The sequence below is a fragment of the Ammospiza caudacuta genome, chromosome 1 (assembly GCF_027887145.1).
Source record: "Ammospiza caudacuta isolate bAmmCau1 chromosome 1, bAmmCau1.pri, whole genome shotgun sequence".
Taxonomy (NCBI): domain Eukaryota; kingdom Metazoa; phylum Chordata; class Aves; order Passeriformes; family Passerellidae; genus Ammospiza; species Ammospiza caudacuta.
The window spans coordinates 53,106,137-53,126,377 of record NC_080593.1 but is presented as its reverse complement, the minus strand read 5'-3'; the positions used below and the strand labels follow the sequence as shown (position 1 = coordinate 53,126,377).

At 40.2% G+C, this 20,241-nt stretch overlaps 1 protein-coding gene across 1 annotated transcript in view; it reads left to right on the top strand.

Moving 5' to 3' along the window:
* HECW1 (HECT, C2 and WW domain containing E3 ubiquitin protein ligase 1) overlaps nucleotides 1-20,241 on the top strand; it is a 252,394-nt gene that overhangs the window by 9,395 nt on the left and 222,758 nt on the right. The window lies entirely within an intron of this gene.

The following is a 20,241-nucleotide window of genomic DNA, read 5'->3' as shown; positions in this document are numbered from 1 at the left end:
CAGGCAGGGAGCTTCTCTTAAGTGTGTATGGGACGTGCTTTACATGCATCTGGCCAAAGTTGTTGTGTTCTACGTGGAACATCTGAGGATTCATTGAGCCAGAGAGCATGAGGGAGCATAATTCTGCTTTAATGGGTAGAGGGGGAGTTTGTGTGTGCCTTTGGCAAGAGCCGGTTCTGGTGTTTTATATGCAGAGTAGCACGTGGGTTGTCAAGCCTGGTGTTTCTGCGATGCACAGGAGCAGAGCACGAGGTTCCTGAACCCTCTTATGCAGAGAGCAGGACTGAGTAGCAGTGAGTATCATTTTCAACTTCAATGCCTGAATTTTGCGTAAGCCCCATTCTTTTGATCTGGCCCAGAATATCTATGTTCAGTCTTAGTCTTCTGAACTGTTTTTATTCATGCCTCAGTGATGCATCCAGTGGGAATTTGCATGTTCATTTGGCTTGTTTTATGCAACAGTTTCTTCAGTGGAATCCTGGTAGCTAATGGTGAATATGAAAGCTTTCAAATACGAATTCCCATGTAACAGGATACTGGTGTAATTCAGTCAGAGCTTTGATAAGCTGCATATCATATGTGATAACCTCAGAGGACCTTGGATCAGAGCCTAGAAAGTTGTTCGGCTCACCTCTAAATTTGAGTGAGAAGATGGAGAGATTACTGAGAAATGCTTTCCAGGTGCCCCACTTAGCCAAACCATTGTCTTTCCATAGCCACTTTCCTTGATTCTCTTTTCATGGATTCTGATAGATGGTAGAGTGAGAGGGAGACTTTGTAGCTGCAGAGGTCTCAGTTGGACTTCATGCCAATTCTCATTAGAGGAACATAGTTAAAACTGCAGTTCATGAATAAAATAAGTTCGCTCCCTCTAGGAGCTTTTGAGGGTTTTTTTTGTTTTCTTGTTTCCCCACACATGTTTTTTAAAGGAAGCAGGAGGTAAAAAACTTTTTCAGCCTAAGTCAGCAGGCAAATACTGCATCTGCTGGAGGTAGCAAGTCTTCTGCATAATGATCCAATTTTATGTAATTGCTGTGGAGGAAAAAAAATCCTGTTTTAGAGCAGAGAGGGCTGGCACTGAGAAGACTGTTTCAGAGACTGCTAACCAATTCTGATGTTCCTCCTCTTGCTGTAGTTCACATCCCTGCAGTGCTGTCCTGCTGGGCTTGCCCAGCTTCAGGTGTGGCTCGGGAGCTTGGACCAGCCCTTGGCAGCCCTGCTGAACGCTGAGTCACAGGGAAGAGATGGAGATACAAATAGTACTCAGATCTGTGCAGCACTGTTGCATTATTTGCTGGAAACTAGAGACCCCCACAAATCACAAGCAAGTCATGAGTTGTTGATCAGGATTGGTGAAATAACTACAATTTGCATTTTCTGATAGCTGCTTGAGTAAAGAGCTGAATTTGTGAGCTACCATGAAGCTACTTACCAAGCCTCTTAAACCACCCCCATCCCCCCAAAACTCCATGTATTTTTATTTGCAGGTATTTTGGGGGAATATGTGTAGACATTGCATCACCCTTGTTTTGATGACTCTTTTCTTTGGAGTCTCTCACTCCCAGTGAAGACAGGTGACCTGGCAGGAGCAAATCCAATACACTGTGAACATGCAGTATAATTATCTTCTGGAAGTAGTTCTGGAGCATGCATGTGTGGGAGGAGGGGAGGCATATTAAGTAGTGAAGCTGCATGAAAATTTGCCAGTGGAATAGTTTTCTGTCAAAAAAAAATGCTGTTTTAAACAGAATCAAAATGTTCCTCATGAGAATGTGTTTGTACTGCAGCTGGCAACTGTTCAGAGGATCTGGAGCCCTGCAGCCTTGTTTAATGATCAGATCCAGTTGGGAGAGATCAGACATGGAGGTGTGGCAAGGTGGTGGTTGTTGTTATGTTTCAGTTGTAAAGAAAACTTCAGAATGCTTCGATTTCCCACAGTGCAGAGAATGAGACTTGACCTACTCTGCCATTTCTTTATGCAGCCCTTTCTTAAAAATTATCTCCCATCTCCAGTGCACATCATTAAAGTGCTGTACTATTGTATTTACTTCATGGAAGCCTGGGGCCCATATCTCAGCTTATGCCAAGTTCGTTTAAGTCACTGATCTTGCACTAGGGATGCATTTGGCCCATGAGGTCTTAAAATAACTGTGGAAATATTCACTGCATATTTATGTGGGACAGAGACCACACAGATTTCTCAGTTTGCAGTTTTCTAATGCTTGTGCACTGGAAAACAAAAACACATCAGTGAGGGAAGCCCGTCCCCCAAATATATGGAGTTGCTTTTTGGCTTGACAAGATCACCTTGAACAGGATCCCTGCTCCCTTTTTTGAATTCAGTTTTCCCAGGTTAGATTCAAATGTTATGCTAGTGGGTTTCTCTTTTCTTCCCTCCTGACACTGCTGGGAGCAATTTTTTTTCTTCTCATTATCTCAACTTCCTTCCACCTCACAAACACATTTTTTATATCTGTTTGAGCCTGTGTTTGGGCTTTCAATCTGGTGCAAACTAAGTATAGTGCTACTGTTTGGCCCCTCCTGTTTCAGTGGTATTGGGACCTTCTTATTTTTGTTTGCTATATCCTAAGACAGCCCCACTGTGTTAAAATACAGGCCATTTTACAAAGAAAAACTCTCACCAGATTGTTTGAGAATGGTCCTCACCAAGGAGACAAATTTTGGCTTCCCATCTTGGCTTCACTTCTCTTGTGGCAGTCAAGCTAGTCACTAGTGCAATGGACAGAAAAATGATGGCTTCAATTAAAGTCTTAGACTTTTGTGGTGATTTGTCTTATTCCTTCAAAGACCTTCACTCTTTGCCTTCTGGATTGCTCTGGTATGTTGAAGCCTATCCTCCAGCTGTTTAGTCTGGCAAAACATGAATGTGGAAAATGCATTTCTTTAGTGTGGCAGTGCATTTGTTTGACAGTTGAACAGTTTCTTGTTCAGAAGAAGCTGCTCAACAACAGCAGTTTGTTATCTCCTAAGGTGAAGAAAGAGACAGTTAATGGATGTTTTTAATATCCTGAGATTATTTCTGGTTCTGTTTAGTTAACAAATTCCTTGTGCTTGTTTGCTAGCCTTTGCCTTGCGTCCTGTGTGTACAATTACCTTTCAGTCTCCCCCTGGCCTGGCACCTCTTCTGCTGGATGGTGGATTGGAGGGTATCTGTGCTGTGCCCCTGGTTTCCCAGTCAAGGTACTCACATAGCAGGAGGCAGAATTAATCTTGCAGTCCTCTATTAGCTGGACAGACCTTGGAGGTGTCAAACTTTTAGTCTGTTGACAGATGAAGCAAAAGCAAATTAGAAGCTTTCTCACTGTGCTTAGTCTTTTTCTAGGCTGAGTACAGATAGCCAAGTATACATGTAGAAAAAAATATTTTGAAAAGTTCTTTCTGTTTCCTTAGAGGTCCTGCTGTCCATGGACAAAAATGGTAATCTTTCAGAGATCCTTGTCATGCTCTGCCACAAATACTTAGCTATTTTCAGTGTATTGACCCAAAACTTTCAGGTACTAAATGCTCTTGTAGCAGGGATGTGATCTCCCACAGGAATGTTATGTCAAATCTGCCATCCAATTTTCTATGTAACCTGCATTCTTCAGGCCTCACAGTTGTTTGGGTCTTTTTTCTTTTTTAGTTAATGTTTTTATTTCTTAAAGGGAATTTTCTATATTTCAGTCTGTGCCCATTGCCTCTGGTCCTATCACTGGTCACCACTGAGAAGAGCCTTGCTCAGTCTGCCTCACTCCATTCCACCAGCCATTTGTGCACATTGATTAGATCCCCTTTGAGCCTTTTCTTCTCCAGGCTAAATAATCCCAGTGCATCTTTCTGCTTCTCTAGCCACTCTTTTCTGCATGTTAGTCATTCCCTTGGGTGAGGACATGCATTTGTGTGCCTGCATGGAGAGCTGTGTCAGGGAAGTGACCCGGGTTAGAAGTAACCAGTTCTTTTATGCTGTGTGTTTTTAACCCAGAGTGAGGTCTGCTTGGCTGTTCCATGAAGGTTTATGGCAATGCAAGCAAACACCAGCAAAGACTGGGAATAAGAAGTGGGAGGAAGGCAAGGTGTTTCTCCTTGTGGAAGCATCAGTTTTTACTGACTTAAAGTGTTTGTGACAGTCATCACCTAGGTGGACTGTGAACAGATGTGAAGGCCTAAGGGGAAAAATCTTTGGTCTAGACTTACTAAGGCAATGAGATGGTGTTTTGCAGGGACTTTTGTCACCTGTGAGAAAAAAACATTTTTCTGTATGATTTCTTTAACCTTTCCCCAACCATTTGCTGCTCAGAAACTTTAACTGCTTGAATTTCTTTGGATTTAGTATCTTACAACAGAGATCTGCTCCATGAAATCTCCTCTGCATTCCTTTGAACCCATCTGTACCTCCATTGTATTTGAAAATGAATTTCACAGCTCAACTAGCTGTTGCATTAAGATTCACTTCCTTTAGGATGTTGTGAACCTGATTCCTACTGCTTCCTCTCCTCTCCCCTCCCTGCCCCTTCCTATGTGAACCTCATATCTTCCCTCAGCTGTCTTTTATTCTTCCCTGAACGGTCTCTTAATCTTCTCCTCTGCCTTCATCTTTGGTATCTGTATACCATCCCGCTCCTGATTTGTCACCATTATACTGTGCACTCCATTTTTCAGATATTCCTTTTGCATTAAATCCCATACTAATTGTCTTCTAACTCCAACCCCCTAATGCACAGCTTTGCATCTTTTGTTATAGCTCTGGGTATTTTGTGTGGTCCTGTTCCACTGCCATCTCATTTGGATACAGTCCAGTTTATCATATGTGACCCCTTTCTCTCCTTCATCTCCTCCTACTACAATATTTTGGTCAGGAGCTTAGTTGTGGTATTTTATTTATTTATTTATTTTAATTAGACCAAATTTACCTCTGTTCTTGCATTACTATGGAATGTAATTTTCCGTTTCTCTTTTGACAAAAATCTTTGTCTATTGTTTGGTCATTTTTCTCCTTTTGTACGGTAATCTTAACGTCACCAGCTTTCTACAAGTTAAAGCTCTGCTGCGAGGGCATTTTTCTCCTCTGCTTCATTGTATTTGAATCCCAGGTCAATGTTTTTGTCTATTGATCTTATTTTTATCTCTCTGGATTTGCTTTTTTTAATAATAATGCCTATTCTTAACTACGCGTTCTTGTGCCCTCTGCCTCTTCTTTTGCTAGATAATTAACATGGCTGAAGTACTTTGTTTTTGCAACAAGGCCTGGCAACTTTTGCAACAAAGCTCAACTTCAAGCTCGTTGAGCCAGTGGTAGGAGATTGCCTGAGTACTTTGTTAATTTTTTCCTTCAGATCCTTCCCTTTGCTGCTACAAAATGTGCATTGCAATAATAGCTGTGAAGTGCTGCTATGTGTTCATCTTATCTGTATGATATTTTAGGGGTTTGGGTGTATAGACACGGGATGATTCACTGCTCAGTGCTATACCTTGTATTTCACAGAATTGTGTCTCATAGTTGTCATTTGTGAGACAGTCGCTTCTGATGGTTCTGACATTTTTGACATTGACTTATTGGTAGGTGAAAAATTAAGTCTTCCAAAATGCAGAAGACCTCAGTGAGTACTGCTCATGCACAATTTCATGCATGATTTTCATGCACAATTTGTTTATTGGGATCATTATGGCTCTTAGAGGGTACTGGGGATTCCTGTTCATTTTGGTGGGTGTTCTGGGGATCTTTCTCCCATTGCTGTGTTACATTTATCTCACCTTACTTCACCTGTCTAGAACTGAGCTCTTTTGTGCCAATGGAACAACTTGAGTTCTTTGTAGTGGGTAGAAGGGCTTAGGATGAACCATTCACTATTTTAAGATAAGTTGTAATTTCTGATGTCCCTCTCTCAAGGAAGCCTCAATGCAAATTTAAGCAAAACAGCTAGAGCTGGATGATGTAAATCTCACCTCACATCTACTACAGGGTTGTTTGTGTCAATACAAGACTGGAATTTCTGGTCAGTATTTCTGGTGGTAGTTCATGTTATCATTTCCTTGAAGTGTATGTTGCTCAAATAATTTGTGTCTGTCTCCCTGGAGAGTTTAATTTTGCTTTAATGGAGGGGCTGAATGTCATTATGTTCAGTGGAAGGTGTCACAAGCAATAATGGTTGATTCATAATCACCTGCACAAAACTAGGTACAGCAATGGTAATTGCATATCCAGACAATAATTCTGTCTATAAGTGTTGAAAACTCAGATGTTGGACTTCCTGTCAATGGAGGAGTTTTCTAGGCTTTTGCTGTGGAGACTTTCTCCTACGAAATCAGGGTGCTTACAGGGTTCAAGACTTTCAGTCTGTGTAGGTTGGAGTTATACTGCTGGAAAGCTGAAATTTTTTTCCTTGACCCTGTGATGACAGATACTGCAAACATTAGGAAAAGCCTTGGTTTTTATTAAATTCCCAAAAGTGCTGCTCTCACTAGAAGGTGGTTGGATTTGGGGGTCTTTCTGCCCAGTTGCAAAAAAACTCTGCAAGTCTGAGGTAGCAAGAAATGACAGGGATTTTTTATATTGATTTGAGTGGTTTTGACTTGGCTATGCTTCACTTTTTTTCTTATATTCTCCTAAGCCTTGTTATATGGCCTTTTAGATGTTGTTTATTTTACAAACATGAATTTTACTCACTTAGAAAAATCCTTTCATCTTCTCTGGGGGTTAATCAAGGGAGAAACTTTCTACCCCATGAAAGCAGGGTGAGACTGTCTCTATTCTGAAATATTAAATAATCAAAGGGAAATAATACTCTCTGATGATACCTCAGGGAACATTTAATTAAGGAAATGAAATTGCATTAAGAGTGACCTATTGTGGACTGCCAAAAAGCCAACAGATGAGGGAGACATTTGTTAGCAATGTGTGCCCATTGGTAGGAGCTTGTGCAGTGTACCAAGCCTCTTGTGAGACGTGAAGCACAACAAAGTGTCTGAAAGCAGTGTGTAACTATCTGATTGATGGAGGTCAGTTCTGCAGGGGGCACATAGTCTGTGAAGTGACTCCTTGCTTCTGGGAATTGGGGCTGGTTGAGCCATGTGGCCATTTGTGTCTTTGCTGCTTCGTACTAAAGAGTGGCCTGTAGTTCAGAGATAGCACTTCCAACCTTCACTGGCTGAAAGGGAGCATGGCATCGGCTGTGCCAGCCTCCTGTGGAGTTGTACCTGGAGCATGGGTACCATGTTGTACCATGAAACATGGGTAGTTCATGAGGCTTAAGCAGGTTTGTGTTGCTTTAAATGAATGTGGTTAATTTTTCATGCATGCTGGGCACAAGGAGTTTGGCACTGGCTGAACCCTGGAGATGGAAGGGCAGTGAACTCACTGGGGGAGGTCAGCTGAAGGGTGGAGATATATGTGGGATGGCAAATTTTAAGGAAGCAGCAAAAGGTCTGTCTCTTGGGCCAGGTCTAGCAGAGGCACGAAAAGAAGTGGCTCGCTTCTTCCCTTGGTGTGACCAGGGTTTGTAGAGCTCAGAGCTGTGCATTGGGAAGATGCATCCATATTCTGCTCTTGCCTCTACAGATGAGGATTGTCTCTCTGGATTCACAGATGAGGATTGAATTGGGAAACTGGAAATAGCAAATGAACTGAGGAGGAGGAAATACAGGGAACTTAACACTTGATCCTTTACTCCCCTAGGCAATGCTTTTGAAATACATTTGACTCATGGGGTCTTGAACAAACCAGGGACTGACATTTAACAAGTAAAGGCTGCAAGGATGGGTCTGATGTCTGTAATAACACATGTGATTTTGTAAGTCAGCAGTCATCCCTCTGCCAGGGCTGAGTGGTTTCTCCTTTGCCCTGTGCACTGTTTGAATCCCCAGAGGTTTCTCTCAGCCTGCTCTCTGGCAATTACAGAGGCATTCCCTTGCTCTCACCATTAGCGTAATGGCTTGTGAGAACATCACTTATCCCTTTGCTCTTGAGTGACTACTGCTTCCATAATCTCTTTTGCATTAAACTAATGGATCACTTGTGTATGCAATTTTTCTCCCCCTCCTCATATGGTGAGGAGAGTACCTGTCATTGCTTTTACCCCATTTGTCATTTATTGCAGATGAAAATACAAAAGGAATTTGACAAGAAATTGGAGCAACTGTCATATCTTGTTGTGTCTTACTAAAAGTATGCAAATAATAGAAAGTGCCAGCTGAAAAAAAAGCACATTGCCATATTCAATTGTTCCATTGCTGTGTGTAGTTCTTCAGTTGCAAGAAAGCAGATTCTCATCACAAGCAGTGATTTTACCTGTTTTGTTTTTTTTATTTATCAGTTAGAAGTGATGTTTAAAGTAGATTCTTGATAAAATGGAGTAGTGACCATTTCCAAGCCATCCCTTATGGAAGAGGAAGAAAAATTTTGCTTACAGATACAGTACCTCTCCCACTGTCTTTTACCCCAAAGTAGCAGCAATTTTAAAGAGCTGCTTAATTTTCCTTGCATTTACAATATCACACCTTTTCTGCTCTCTTAATTGGAAGGAAGTTTTTCATAATGTCTAATCTGACTTTTGCTATGGTGTGATCAGTCCCACCCATGTGGGCGCAAGAAAAAAATATTCCTTCTTCACAGAAGCATCTTAAATACTGAATGGTGTCACCTGCCCTGTTCTTCCCACTCTGTCTTCCATCTTTTTTCCACATTTTTGCTAGCTAGTCTCAGTTATATGTGTATCATTTTGGGTTGTGTTTTGCTGAATTTTGCTGTTTCCTGTGGCTCTTTGGACCTGCTCCAGTTGGCTCATTTGTTCCTTCAAATGCAGCACCCAGGCAAGGATGTAGTACTGCAGCTGAAGCTCTGCTGATGCTCAGTAGAGTGGAAGGACAAGACCATGTGTTCTGTGGGGCACAGTTGTATTTATGTGCTCCAGCCTGCTTGTTTGCCTTGTGCTCAATGGCTTGACTCTGACTCCTGTTCAGATTGTCATCCCCTCTTACCAATGGATTCTCTCTGAGTGCTCTTACCTGGTGAGCTGGTTTGGCTGGGGTGGAGTTAAATTTTTTCATAGTAGCTGATGTGGGGCTGTATTTTGGATTTGTGAAAAGAGAGTTGATAATGCAGAGATGTTTCTGTTACTGCTGGGCCGGTCCTGCACAGCCTCAAGGCCTTTTCTACTTCTTGTACCACCCCTGCCATGAGGATGCTGGATGTGCCTGAGGAGTTGGAAAGGGACACAGCCAGGACAGCTGACCCCAACTGAGCACAGGAATATCCCATACTGTATGGCATCATGCTCAGCACATAAAGATGGAGAAAGAAGAAGGGTAGACTTTTCAGTGTCATGGCATTTGTCTTCCCAAGTAACTGTTCTGCCTGAGGAGGCAGGCCCTGCTCTCCTGGAGATGGTTGAACACCAGCATGCCCATGGGAAACAGTGAATTAATTTCTGTGCTCTGCTTGTGAATGCAGCTTCTGCTTTCTCTGCTAAACTTGTCTTTATTTCAACCCATGAGTGTTCCAGCTTTTAGTCTTCTGATTCTCTCCCTGATCCCACTGAGTGGGAGACGAGTGGCTGCTCAGGGCTTGCACAGTGGGGCTAAATCAGAACACCTGGCTCCAAGTTCTCCTTACTGTATTTATGCAGTGTGTACAGCTGTGTTTCGTTCCTGGTTTTTCCAATATTTTCACTTTGCCCCGATAATAGTGGATTTGAATCCTGTCTGTCACACTTCTGGTCTTTCTTTGTTCCATTTGGTCTACAGATTTAATAAGTTGATTCTTTCTTGTCATCCACTTAGAGATGTAGCAGGACTAGCTCATGGAATTCATCCAGGTCTGCACCAATCAGTCGTGTAGAACCAATAATAACTGCTGAGTCCAGCCTGAATGAACTTTAGAACTTTATCTAGATCATGCTTTCCAAACTTTCTTGAAAAAATAAAAAATGTGAAAGTATATAAAAAGCTTTAAATTTGGTCAAAATATAAAGAAGTTATGCTTTTTCTTGAGCCCAAAAACTGTTACTTTGCTGGAGAAGAAAATTAAATTAGTTTGAGGTGTTTTTTTCTTGATGAATCTGTTTCTTGTTACTTTCTTTAACCAGTATCTTGATGCTGGTTTTGGATTTGTCCCACTCCAAGAACTCTTGGAGTACTCTCATCAGAGTAAATGCCTGCAAGAGGGATTGTAGTTCAGACTTATTCTTCTTTGTCTAGACTTTGCAGCTTCTGAGGCAGGCTGCATAAATTCTATGTCAAGGGAATAAAAAAAAAATCAGTTGTGTGTTTTTTCCCTCTCCCTGGGGACTATTGCAAGATTCAGAAAGTTAATAAACTGGCCATGTGCACAGTGTGCCAGCTGGTCCTAGGGTCTGTGCAGCAGTTGCGAGCTAGAAGGAGTATTTGTTATTGTTACCTGGAATATTTTCTATATTATTTAGATTGTACCCAAGTAGAAGAATGGGTACATTCAATCATACATACAATCCCAGATGAACAGGATTTCCTTTTTCCCTAATACCTCATGTGTTTGTAGCCAAATAACAGAATCACTGGAGGTCATCTCTTCCAACCTTCCTGCCTAGGCAGGGTCCCCTAGAGCACGTTACTCTGGATTGTGTCCATACAGCTGTTGAGTATCTCCAGGGAAGGAGACTCCACAACTTCACTGGGCAAACTGTTCCAGGGCTCAGTCACTCCCACAGTGAAGTTGTTACTTGTGTTCAGCTGGAATTTCCTGTGCATAAGTTCTGCCCATTGTCTCTTGCCCTGTTGCTTGGCCAGAAGTGTCTGGCCCCATTCTCTTGGCACTCTCCCTTCAGATACTTACAGACATTGATAAGTTCCCCTCGCAGTTGTCTCTTCTCAAGGCTGAAACAAGCTCAGCTTCCTCAGCCTGTCCTCAAAAGTGAAGGAGCCCTTCCTCAAATGCATAAGATAGAAAGAAAGTGGAATCTGATATACAGCATAAACTTTGACTGATTCATGATGTGGTGAAAATTAAATTAATATAGGTTTATGGTCTGTTTTTTCCATATTGTGTGTCTGGGGGAAAAAAATCTTTAGGGATGAGAAGTCTAGGTAACTGTTTATAGTGAGAAAGTAGATGTGTGAGAAAGAAACAGGATTTAAATTGTAGCATCTCAGATGCTTTTCAGGGCTTTAGCCTATCCCAGTCAAGGTTAATGTTAGATTCCAGCTGTTTTCAGAGGGCAGGAACAGTGTAAGATATTAATCCATTTTCAAGGTGTATTTTTTAAAAGACTTTTTGTGGCTGAATCTATGAATCTTAAAATTTATTCTCATCTAAAATATACTTTATTTACTGATTGTCATTCCATCTAAAGATGTTATTTACTAAAAGTTATTTTATCACTGTGCAGTTGTGGAAGGCTTTTACCAGTCCTCTTCCCTGTTTTATACAGTGCAACTTCACTGCTGTATTCCATTTGTTTCTTGCTGGCTCTCTGAAAATAGCATTACATGCCTCACAACTTGATTTGTCAGAGATGGGGCAGGTTTTCTGCCTGCAGGCTAACACGAAGTATAGAAGCGTTAATTAAATACCTAGTTTTGTGAAAAGCACCTTGAAATACCTTTTGTATATAAGAAAACATGTGATACTCTTCAGATTTTAGAGGAGGATGTCCTGTGTGGACATATAGCACCATGAGTTTCAGGCATTTTTATATCTGAAATGTTTTTCTCAAACAAATCCTTTGGACTGATAGATCTGTTAACTTGTTTACAGGAAGTTTTCCTTGCTGTGAAACTTTCATCAAGAGGTTGGGTTTTTTTGGTTTTTTTTTTTCTGGAGTCCGTCAGCTTGGGGAAGAAGACATGTTTGTTCATATTTTTAGTGCTTATTGCCCCTTCTTTCACAAAAAATGGCTGGTTGAATTTCAAATTTGTAGTCTTAGTTTGTACTCAGAATGCATTTCTAGAATATCAAAATAATTTTTCTCATGTGTTATGAGATCTGCAAATCTTCAGTGCTGCCATCAAGTGTGGAGAACTGTTATAATTTGGAGATGCAGTATATCTTGCATAAAACATAATAGATATTAATAATATTAATAATAGTATCTAGTATTAACTCATGAAGGTATTGCTCTTCATGATGAGTCTTTGAACATTAATTTATATGTTTCCTCATTCTGACATTTTATTATCAGTAATTCAAATAGTTTCATGAGTCAGGCAGACTTTGTCTCTGATCTGGCCAAGATTTAGACATAGCTTTAATTTTAAAGCAGGATGACTGTGCACACTGATTAGAGAAACACTGCTTGAAATTTGTTTGAATGGACTAAAAACAGTTTGTGTCAATTGGGTTTTGCTCAGGGAGCCTGAATGCTTAGGATCTGGTTACTGGGAGGATTTAAGATGCTTCATAACCTTAATGTAATTTTCTGGTGACTTTTAGTTATAACTTCTCCTTCTTTTCATTTAAAGAATACAGGAAAAATAAGAATTGCAGTTTTAAAGTGTAGAGAAATTAATACAAGATTTTGGATCTACCATTCACTTTAAAAAGATGTCTAAATGATTGTTTTAGTTACTTCTTTTTAGAATGAACTTCAGTTCCTTAACTCTTCTAGGTCTTTAACTGACTGTGTATGTATGACATGAATCATTGATCAATTTATCTTATTAAAACATATGCATTTTATGCAGCTTTTGCAGTTACTTGTTTTTTCCTTCCTTCTGTACTTCTTGAAATTACTTGACTTGGAAAAATTCTTAGCAAAGTTTTTTTGGTATCTAGATAGTTTAAAAATGAATCTAGGATTTTGCATATATGCTGTTCAACACTTTGAAGCCCTGGGCTAGGCAGGTTCTGAGAACATCGTTAAAAGCAGTGGCATCTCAGAAAGCATAGTGTGAATTATTAGTTAATGTTGATGGCTGAAAAGTGACCTCGATTTTTGCCACTTCTCTTGTTAGGTTTGCTAATATTTCAAAACATTTGGTTTTTCAAGGAAGGATTTCTCCTCCTTGCCATCTCTTCCTCTTTTCTTGAGTCTGCAGTGAAGATGCGAGGCTGGATTTGACATGATCTCCATGGCAGCACACATTAGTTTCCATGGCAACACATTTCACAAACAGCTCTACAACTTTACTACAGTGTCAAACAAAAGGAGAAGCCCGACTGTTGGAGCAGGCTGTGATCAGGGTTAAAATTAAAAAGAGGGGGAAGGGAGGAAACACTGGAAGAGGTTGGGTCAGATAATGACTTCTTCCAATTTGTCCGTTTAAAGCTTTTGCTCCAGGGTAGGCACGTCATTTAAAATAACCCCCTAAATTCTCCAGTCCATAATTACCCTGCTATCCAGCTGCATTCCTGCACATGAGTAGGTAAGGGATGGGCTGTCACAAGTCTTTTGTCCCAAGATACTTCTTTAGCCTGGTTTCAGGAGGAAATGAGGCTTACAGATTAACAATCCTCTGATCCAGTTGTCTCTTTGTCTCTCTTCCATTGGTACCTCATAGCTTTTGACCCCATTGATCAGCTTATTTGAATCTGACAGAGGGGTCAAAGTTGAGGAGGTAATTAAGTTCCTCTAGGTGTTGTGACAAGCTGCTCCCTGGAAGTAGGCTCTGTGCACTGAGAATTGGAGAATTACAGGCATCTCAGCTAGATGGATATAATAAACATTCTTTTGATGGTATGAAGTCAGGAACATCTTTAAGCACAAGTTAAGTGTCTCTTTTTTTCACGAGATGCTTTTCTAAACCTCGGAGACAGGACACTATCAGAGGCTGATTCTCTTATGAGAATCATAAGAAGAATTCTTATGAGAATCATAAGAAGCATGAGGGAAAATATGGAAGGACTGCATGGTGCGAAGCAGATTGCAGTTTACTTTTATTTCAGACTGACTATAATTAATTTTTCAGGTTTACACAATGCAGGCAATAGGCTTGAAATGTGAAAATAGAAGCTTAAGTTGGGTGTCAGAGGACTTGTACTAAGAGAGTCTGGGGGTGTGGGCAAGGAAATACTGGTATGCTCAGGAGTCTGCTCCATTGTTTGGGCTGTGCACATCTCCCCTTTCTGAGAGATGCAGTTCCATGTGCATGGGAGCAATTGCTTTTATGTCATTGGAAAGGTGGTGGAGTTTTAGTAGAATCTATTTCTCAGCTGTGTTAGTGATGATTTTTTTAAAAAAGAAAAGAATGCAAAAGTAGCTTAAGATAATCATCAATTAATATTGATCCTGGTTTAGAAATGCAAGGCTACCACATTATTCTTGTCACTTCAGTGGTTCAAACTTAGTGTGGTGTGCTATCATGCACCTGAGCTTTTATGGGAAGATGGAGTTTTTAATTTAAAAACATTATAGAGGTGGCTATAGAGGACCAAATGCAGGAGGGAATTCATAAGCATTAAAGATATCTTTTGATTAAAAGAAATATACACGGATTTATACATATTATTATATATTGCAGCAGGTGGAAGGCAGTGTTAATCTGGGGAGCTGCCAGGGTAGAGGCAGGTTCTGGAGACATGGTTTCAGGCTGGGGACATTGCCCCAGCTGAAGAATAGGATCCAGCTCCAATGAGTCCTAGAAGGCTTTTAATACAGGATCTTTTAATTAAGAATCTTTTAATACATTACTGTTCAAAGTTGACTTAGCCACTGCTGACCTCTGCTTACCAAACAAAATATTAAAGTATTTTTCTTTCAGAAGGAAAGGAAAACAGTTGTCTCACAGAATTGGGTTTTTTCTGCTGACTCTTGGAAATTATCCTGATGGATAATTTGGTCTGTTGAGCAGACTTGAATGAAATTGTCAAAGATGTACATAGTAATGACTTATTGCCTACTTTTCCATTTTAGCTGATTCTATTGTTTTAAAAAGAGAATTTTTTTAAGGATCTTGTTTTCTATAAATCTCTGCAGAATCTAGTTCTTAGGGGTCTTTGTGTTATGAAAGTTTTAGTCCCTTGAAGCTTCTGGTGAAACAAAAATGCATGTAAAGACTACCCACATTAAAAGGCTTGCTTACAGCACTGTTAGCTGTATAACCAGCCTATGCTATACTTCTGGTTTTGATTAAAAGTAATGCTTGTGATGAACTACTAACCTTCTAAAATACCAATATTGATTTTTTTTCCAGTAGCTCATGTGCCATCTCAAAACATTTGGGAGTGTTGATTGGAAAATTCAGACAATCTTATTTAACACCCTTTCGTGATGTTTTTATTGTGCCCTGCTTAGACATTCCAGGGGGCTTAGTCCTTTTTACACCGAACCCAGAGGATCCATCTTTGGTTGATTTCTTCTTAGTTTTCAGGTTCCTTCCTGTCCTTAAGGTTTGCCACACCCAGTCAGTGCTTCTCAAGCTTTAATTAGACGTGGTGGTCAAGGCCACCCATCTGTCTAAAGAGCCTTAGCTGCTTTCCTGTCCCAGTGAAGAACAGCTTCTCCAGTTGTTGTCTTCCATGCTTCTAAGCCCCGATTCAGAGACCTCTGATACAGGCAAGGTTCAGCAAGGCTGGGCAGCCTAGGCTCACATCTGGTGTTTTTTGGTATGTTTGACCAGGAGGGGATGGATGTGGAAGGTTTGCCGGTATTACAATTCCAGTAAATACTCCCAATAAGTACCTTCCTCTAAACTGGTAATGTATTTCTTTCCTCTGGTTTTCTTTAGAGTGTTAAAATTGCAATGTGGGCTCACTGCTGAAAAGAACTACCAACATATCCATCTGAATGAAAACTGTGGGTCTTGTTATAAAAATAAACTTGTTTCATTGAGCTTTCATGTATCAGGAGATTTGCAAATGTAAAAATGCAATATGGAGGGAATGGATTTTGAATAATTCCTTAATCTGGTTTTCAGTGGTCAGGTTGTTCAGCTGCATTTTTTGTCTTCTCCCTAATCACTTTCATATTAAAGATTAATTGCATATCATAGAGAATCCTTGATTAGGCCAATGAAAAGTGAGAGCATAGATCTGTTCATTAGAAGCAGCGTGACGAATAATAATGAGCAACTGCCAGGCTTCCTTGTCTGGCTTACAGCAGACACATAGAGGACACGTATTTCTGTGATGCTCCATTTGCTGTTATTAAACAAAAATAATTTACAATTTTACCAAGGAGCTTCTTTATTAACAAAACAGAATAAATTACTCTGTTCTATACACCTTCTGGGGTGTAAGTTTAACAGGAAAAGGAGTTAATAATTTCTAAGCATGTTTTGCCTCCTACTCCAGGAGAATCCAACAAGGTGATTTATGAAGATGTTTTTATTTTAGACATTGTCATTTTGACTAGGACTTTCTCTTTAGTCATGTGCCTCTTTGCAATGGGTTGTTTGGGTGTTTTTGTCCTGAGTTTCAGGATGCTACATGTGATGCATGTACCACATCTGTAAAGCTGCAGAACTTGCTTCCCATTGCACAGGAACATAAATGTGTGTGTAGGACTTGACCCCCAAGTGAAAAAATGTTATTCAAGAGTTGTCTCTGCTGGCTGCTGTAGATAAGGAATGTCAGAAGAATGGGATGTAATGAGGGCAGTGTCAGTACACAGGGCAACAGTGTGGACTATACATGCCAACATTAAATTAGAGTCACTTTGTAATACCAAACTAAGCAGTTTGAGAATGAGACTTGTGAGGCAAAATGATCATCAAAGTCACACCTTTGATTGCAACAGGTGCTAGTACTGCAGCTGTTACAATTCCCATTCAGGGGCAACTTGTGGCTTTTTTCTACTTGGAGGGAATGATTTCTTTCCACCAGTCCACTGAATGAATATGTCCTGAACCTGTGAGCAAGTGTCAAGAGGCTGTAGTCATACGTAGTATTGTTCATCACCAGCAGCAGTGATTCTGAAACTTCTTGGAAATAGATGACTGTCAAGCCTGAATTTGTCATGGACCATTTTTGATTCTTCTCAAATTGTTAAGAGAAAACTTCATTAGACTTTGAGTGAATTAAGCCAGTCTCATCCTCCTGCTGCTAGTCACTGTAGAAATGTACTTTGGGGACCACTAGCAAAGTCTCATCCTAATCTTGAATGAGCTACAGAATAAAAGGCCTCTGGGTTGGCTTTTCTATTCCAGTGGATTTGGTCTTTTCCTGCCTAAGGCTTAGAGTTTCAACAAGTAGAACAGAAATGTCTGATGCTAAAAAGACAGCTGTGTTACTCCTCCTTCAAAGGCCTGCAGCATGGGAAGTCTTGTCCCAAGATTCATCTGATGCCAATTCTGCACACCTTCCAAGTATGAGCCTGAGATCCAGCTGTTTTGAGTATGTTGTAGGCAGGATAACTGGTTATGTGTCACAACATTCAATGGTGTCAGGTGCTAAGAAAAATTCTCAGAGTTGGACTCCTTCACTTACACATTAGGTGGGCAGCAAAGCTGCATTTCTGATTGAGAAAATAAATTATCCCTAGGGAAAAAGTAACAACTGCCAAGGCATTTATAGACCTCTGGAAACAGAGGTGTTTCATGACTGAAAAGAGATGTGATCATTGGTGATGAGACAATGCACTCTTTTTCATTGGTTCTCCAACAGCAATTAGAATAAACTGGTTATTGAGTAATCTATGTTAACTTACCTTCTTTTGCTGTCAAAGAAGCAAAAGATCCCTTTTTAACACTTATTTTTCTGCTTCTGCTTTCTGCCTTTTTGAACTAGCATGAGTAGTTACACCAAAGGGAATAGCTAACCTATTTAACTTGAATTTCTCATGTAGCCTCATAGTCTCATGGAGACAGCATACTCTAATCTTCTTCATCTTCCAGAATGTCTGCAATATATTGAAAAAGTTATGGAAAAGAAACCCCAGTCTTGGTAAAACCTAAAGACAGATATTGGTAATAATAAACTTTCCAACTTAATTTATCTCTACTGAAACCAAATTGAACTGTGGGTATAAGGCACAGAAAAAGTTGGCACGGGCCTTATTTGTGTGTATGTGTATTTAATTGAACTATGTGATTTTACATTTAGATTTTTGTGATATAGACCAAATGGATCTCCTAAATTTAAAAGTTTACTTCCTTTTTTATTCACAAACAGTCGTGGGTCCCAAAACACATTGAATTTACTTCATCTGCTTTCTGAAGGTTTCTGAAATAGATACTGTGATTGTCACTTCACAATTTTTTTACCAATATACCCTTAAAGGTATTGTTGTTTCTAACCAGTGGTGGAATCTCTGAACAGTGTTATCGTATAGAGAAGGCTTAAAAGTATGGGAAAATACAGTGTTGAGGGATGAGAGAAGCACATGGTCTAAGTAACAGCAAGGGAATTCAGTTGGTGATGAAAGTTTAATACACTGTATTGTCACAGCAGGGACTGGTTTGTGAAGATACAAGAGTTAGGTTCCAGGTGCTGTTGGCAGTGTGATCACAGTGGCATGTCACTGTCTGGGGGAATGGCACATGCTCAGGGGTGAACCTGTTCAAAATCCTGTCTGCCACAGCAAATACAGGTCTGGTGGTACGGAGCAATGAAAGTGTGCTTTCAGTCTTGTAGCTGGAGGTGGTGTGTATTTCATTTATGTCCTACTGCTGTGGGGCTTTGGGTGGGCTCTATGCCCTTAAGTTAACTAAAAATAAATAAATAAAATAAATAGAATAAATAAATAGAGAGCTCAAGTAACTAAATCCCGCAACCAATCATGAACAGTGGTATATCAGTGTAAAAGGAGTTAACGGTGCAGGAGCTTGCTTGGGTGTTGCAGGGGTTTGAGTTGTTCAAACCTCATATACAGCAGCATGAGAAGAATTGCAGAGGTATAGCCACTGTGTATATTCCATACTGAGGTTTCATCTGAGGAACTCCAGGAATTAGATACATTTATTTTTTACAAGTCTGTTTCCATTTTATTGTGGGAAAAGTATATAAATGAGGCTTTGTTGGGTGGAGAGGGGAATCTGGTTGTCTTCTGGTCCAGAGAACTTCCACCATTTTTTCACTGTTCTTGACAGATAATACAATTCTGTGAAGGTTGAATTTTACACAGCTGAATGTTTGAGAAGGGATGAATAGGCTTGGGAAGAGGTGGGAAAGGACTGGATAGCCCTTCTTAATGTGGGCTTTCTGCTGTCTTCAGAAAATGAGCAAAAATCATCTGCATGGTAGAGACTGTTTCAGCTGCTGTTCCTTGCTTTAGCTTTGTGCACTGCTGCTCATGCTATTAAGCTAATGTTGTTTTCCACTCATGTTCTTGCCTTTTCTGTTTCCCTGGGTAAGGCTTTGGGCAGGTTCTGAGGCAGAGTTTCTGATCATGAGCTGAAATTTGCCAAAGGAAATTGGGAGGATGTGAGTGGTTTTCTGACTTCTTGTCCTGTGCAGGGAGCCTGGGGCCACTGCTCCTGTCTTCCTCAAATGAACTCTGGACACTTTCCCCCAATCTTCATCGAAAACATATGTAACATTAACCAATTCAACTGGATTTATTATTGCTTGTACAGCTTAAAACCCATATTTTGTTTTCCTTGACTTGCCCATGATGTTATGGTAGAGGGAAGCATTACTGAAGCATCTACTATTTGTCTTGTTCTTTCCTTTGGACCAGCCCAGACCATACAGGTTGTTTTGTTTTGTTCAGGCTACCCACATCAAATGAAAATCTGAAATAATTCTACCTTTTAGAGTTTGACAGTGATTTCTTTTTTAGCCACAGGAATGCACAATATGAACTTTTCTCTATGACTGAAAACAGTTTTCACTGGTGCACACTGCAGCATGACCAGAGCAAGAGGACAGTCCTCTCTGGAGGGCATCAGACATGACTCTCTCCACCCCCTTGTAGAGATTCTCATTCTATTCACTCAAAATGTGTAAGAGACCACTTAAAAATTAAAGATTGATGAGATATAATAAAAGACAGGGAGGCAGAATAAGGGAGATGAGCAGAGTTGTATAGATTATCTGCATGCAATCATTAATTTAGGAATAAAGATGTGGAAGTTTCATTTGAGTTTATTTTTCAGAAAATTGTGTAGCTCTTAACATATATTCGTCAAGGAGATTTCTGGGGGGCAGGGGGAATATAGTAATTTCTGACCTGCTTTAGTTTGTTTCATCCAGGTCAAAACATTTTGACCTCAGCCTTAAGCAGTCTGTTTTCTTGTGTATATCTCTTGGGCACATTGCTTATATGGTACCCTATGGGGAACATAAAATAGAAACCTTTTGCATTTAAGGAAATCAACAAATCCAGAAACTTTTATCAGTTGTAAAAGAGCTTACCAATGTCCAATGCCTTGTTGTCCAGGCCATACTACAAGTTT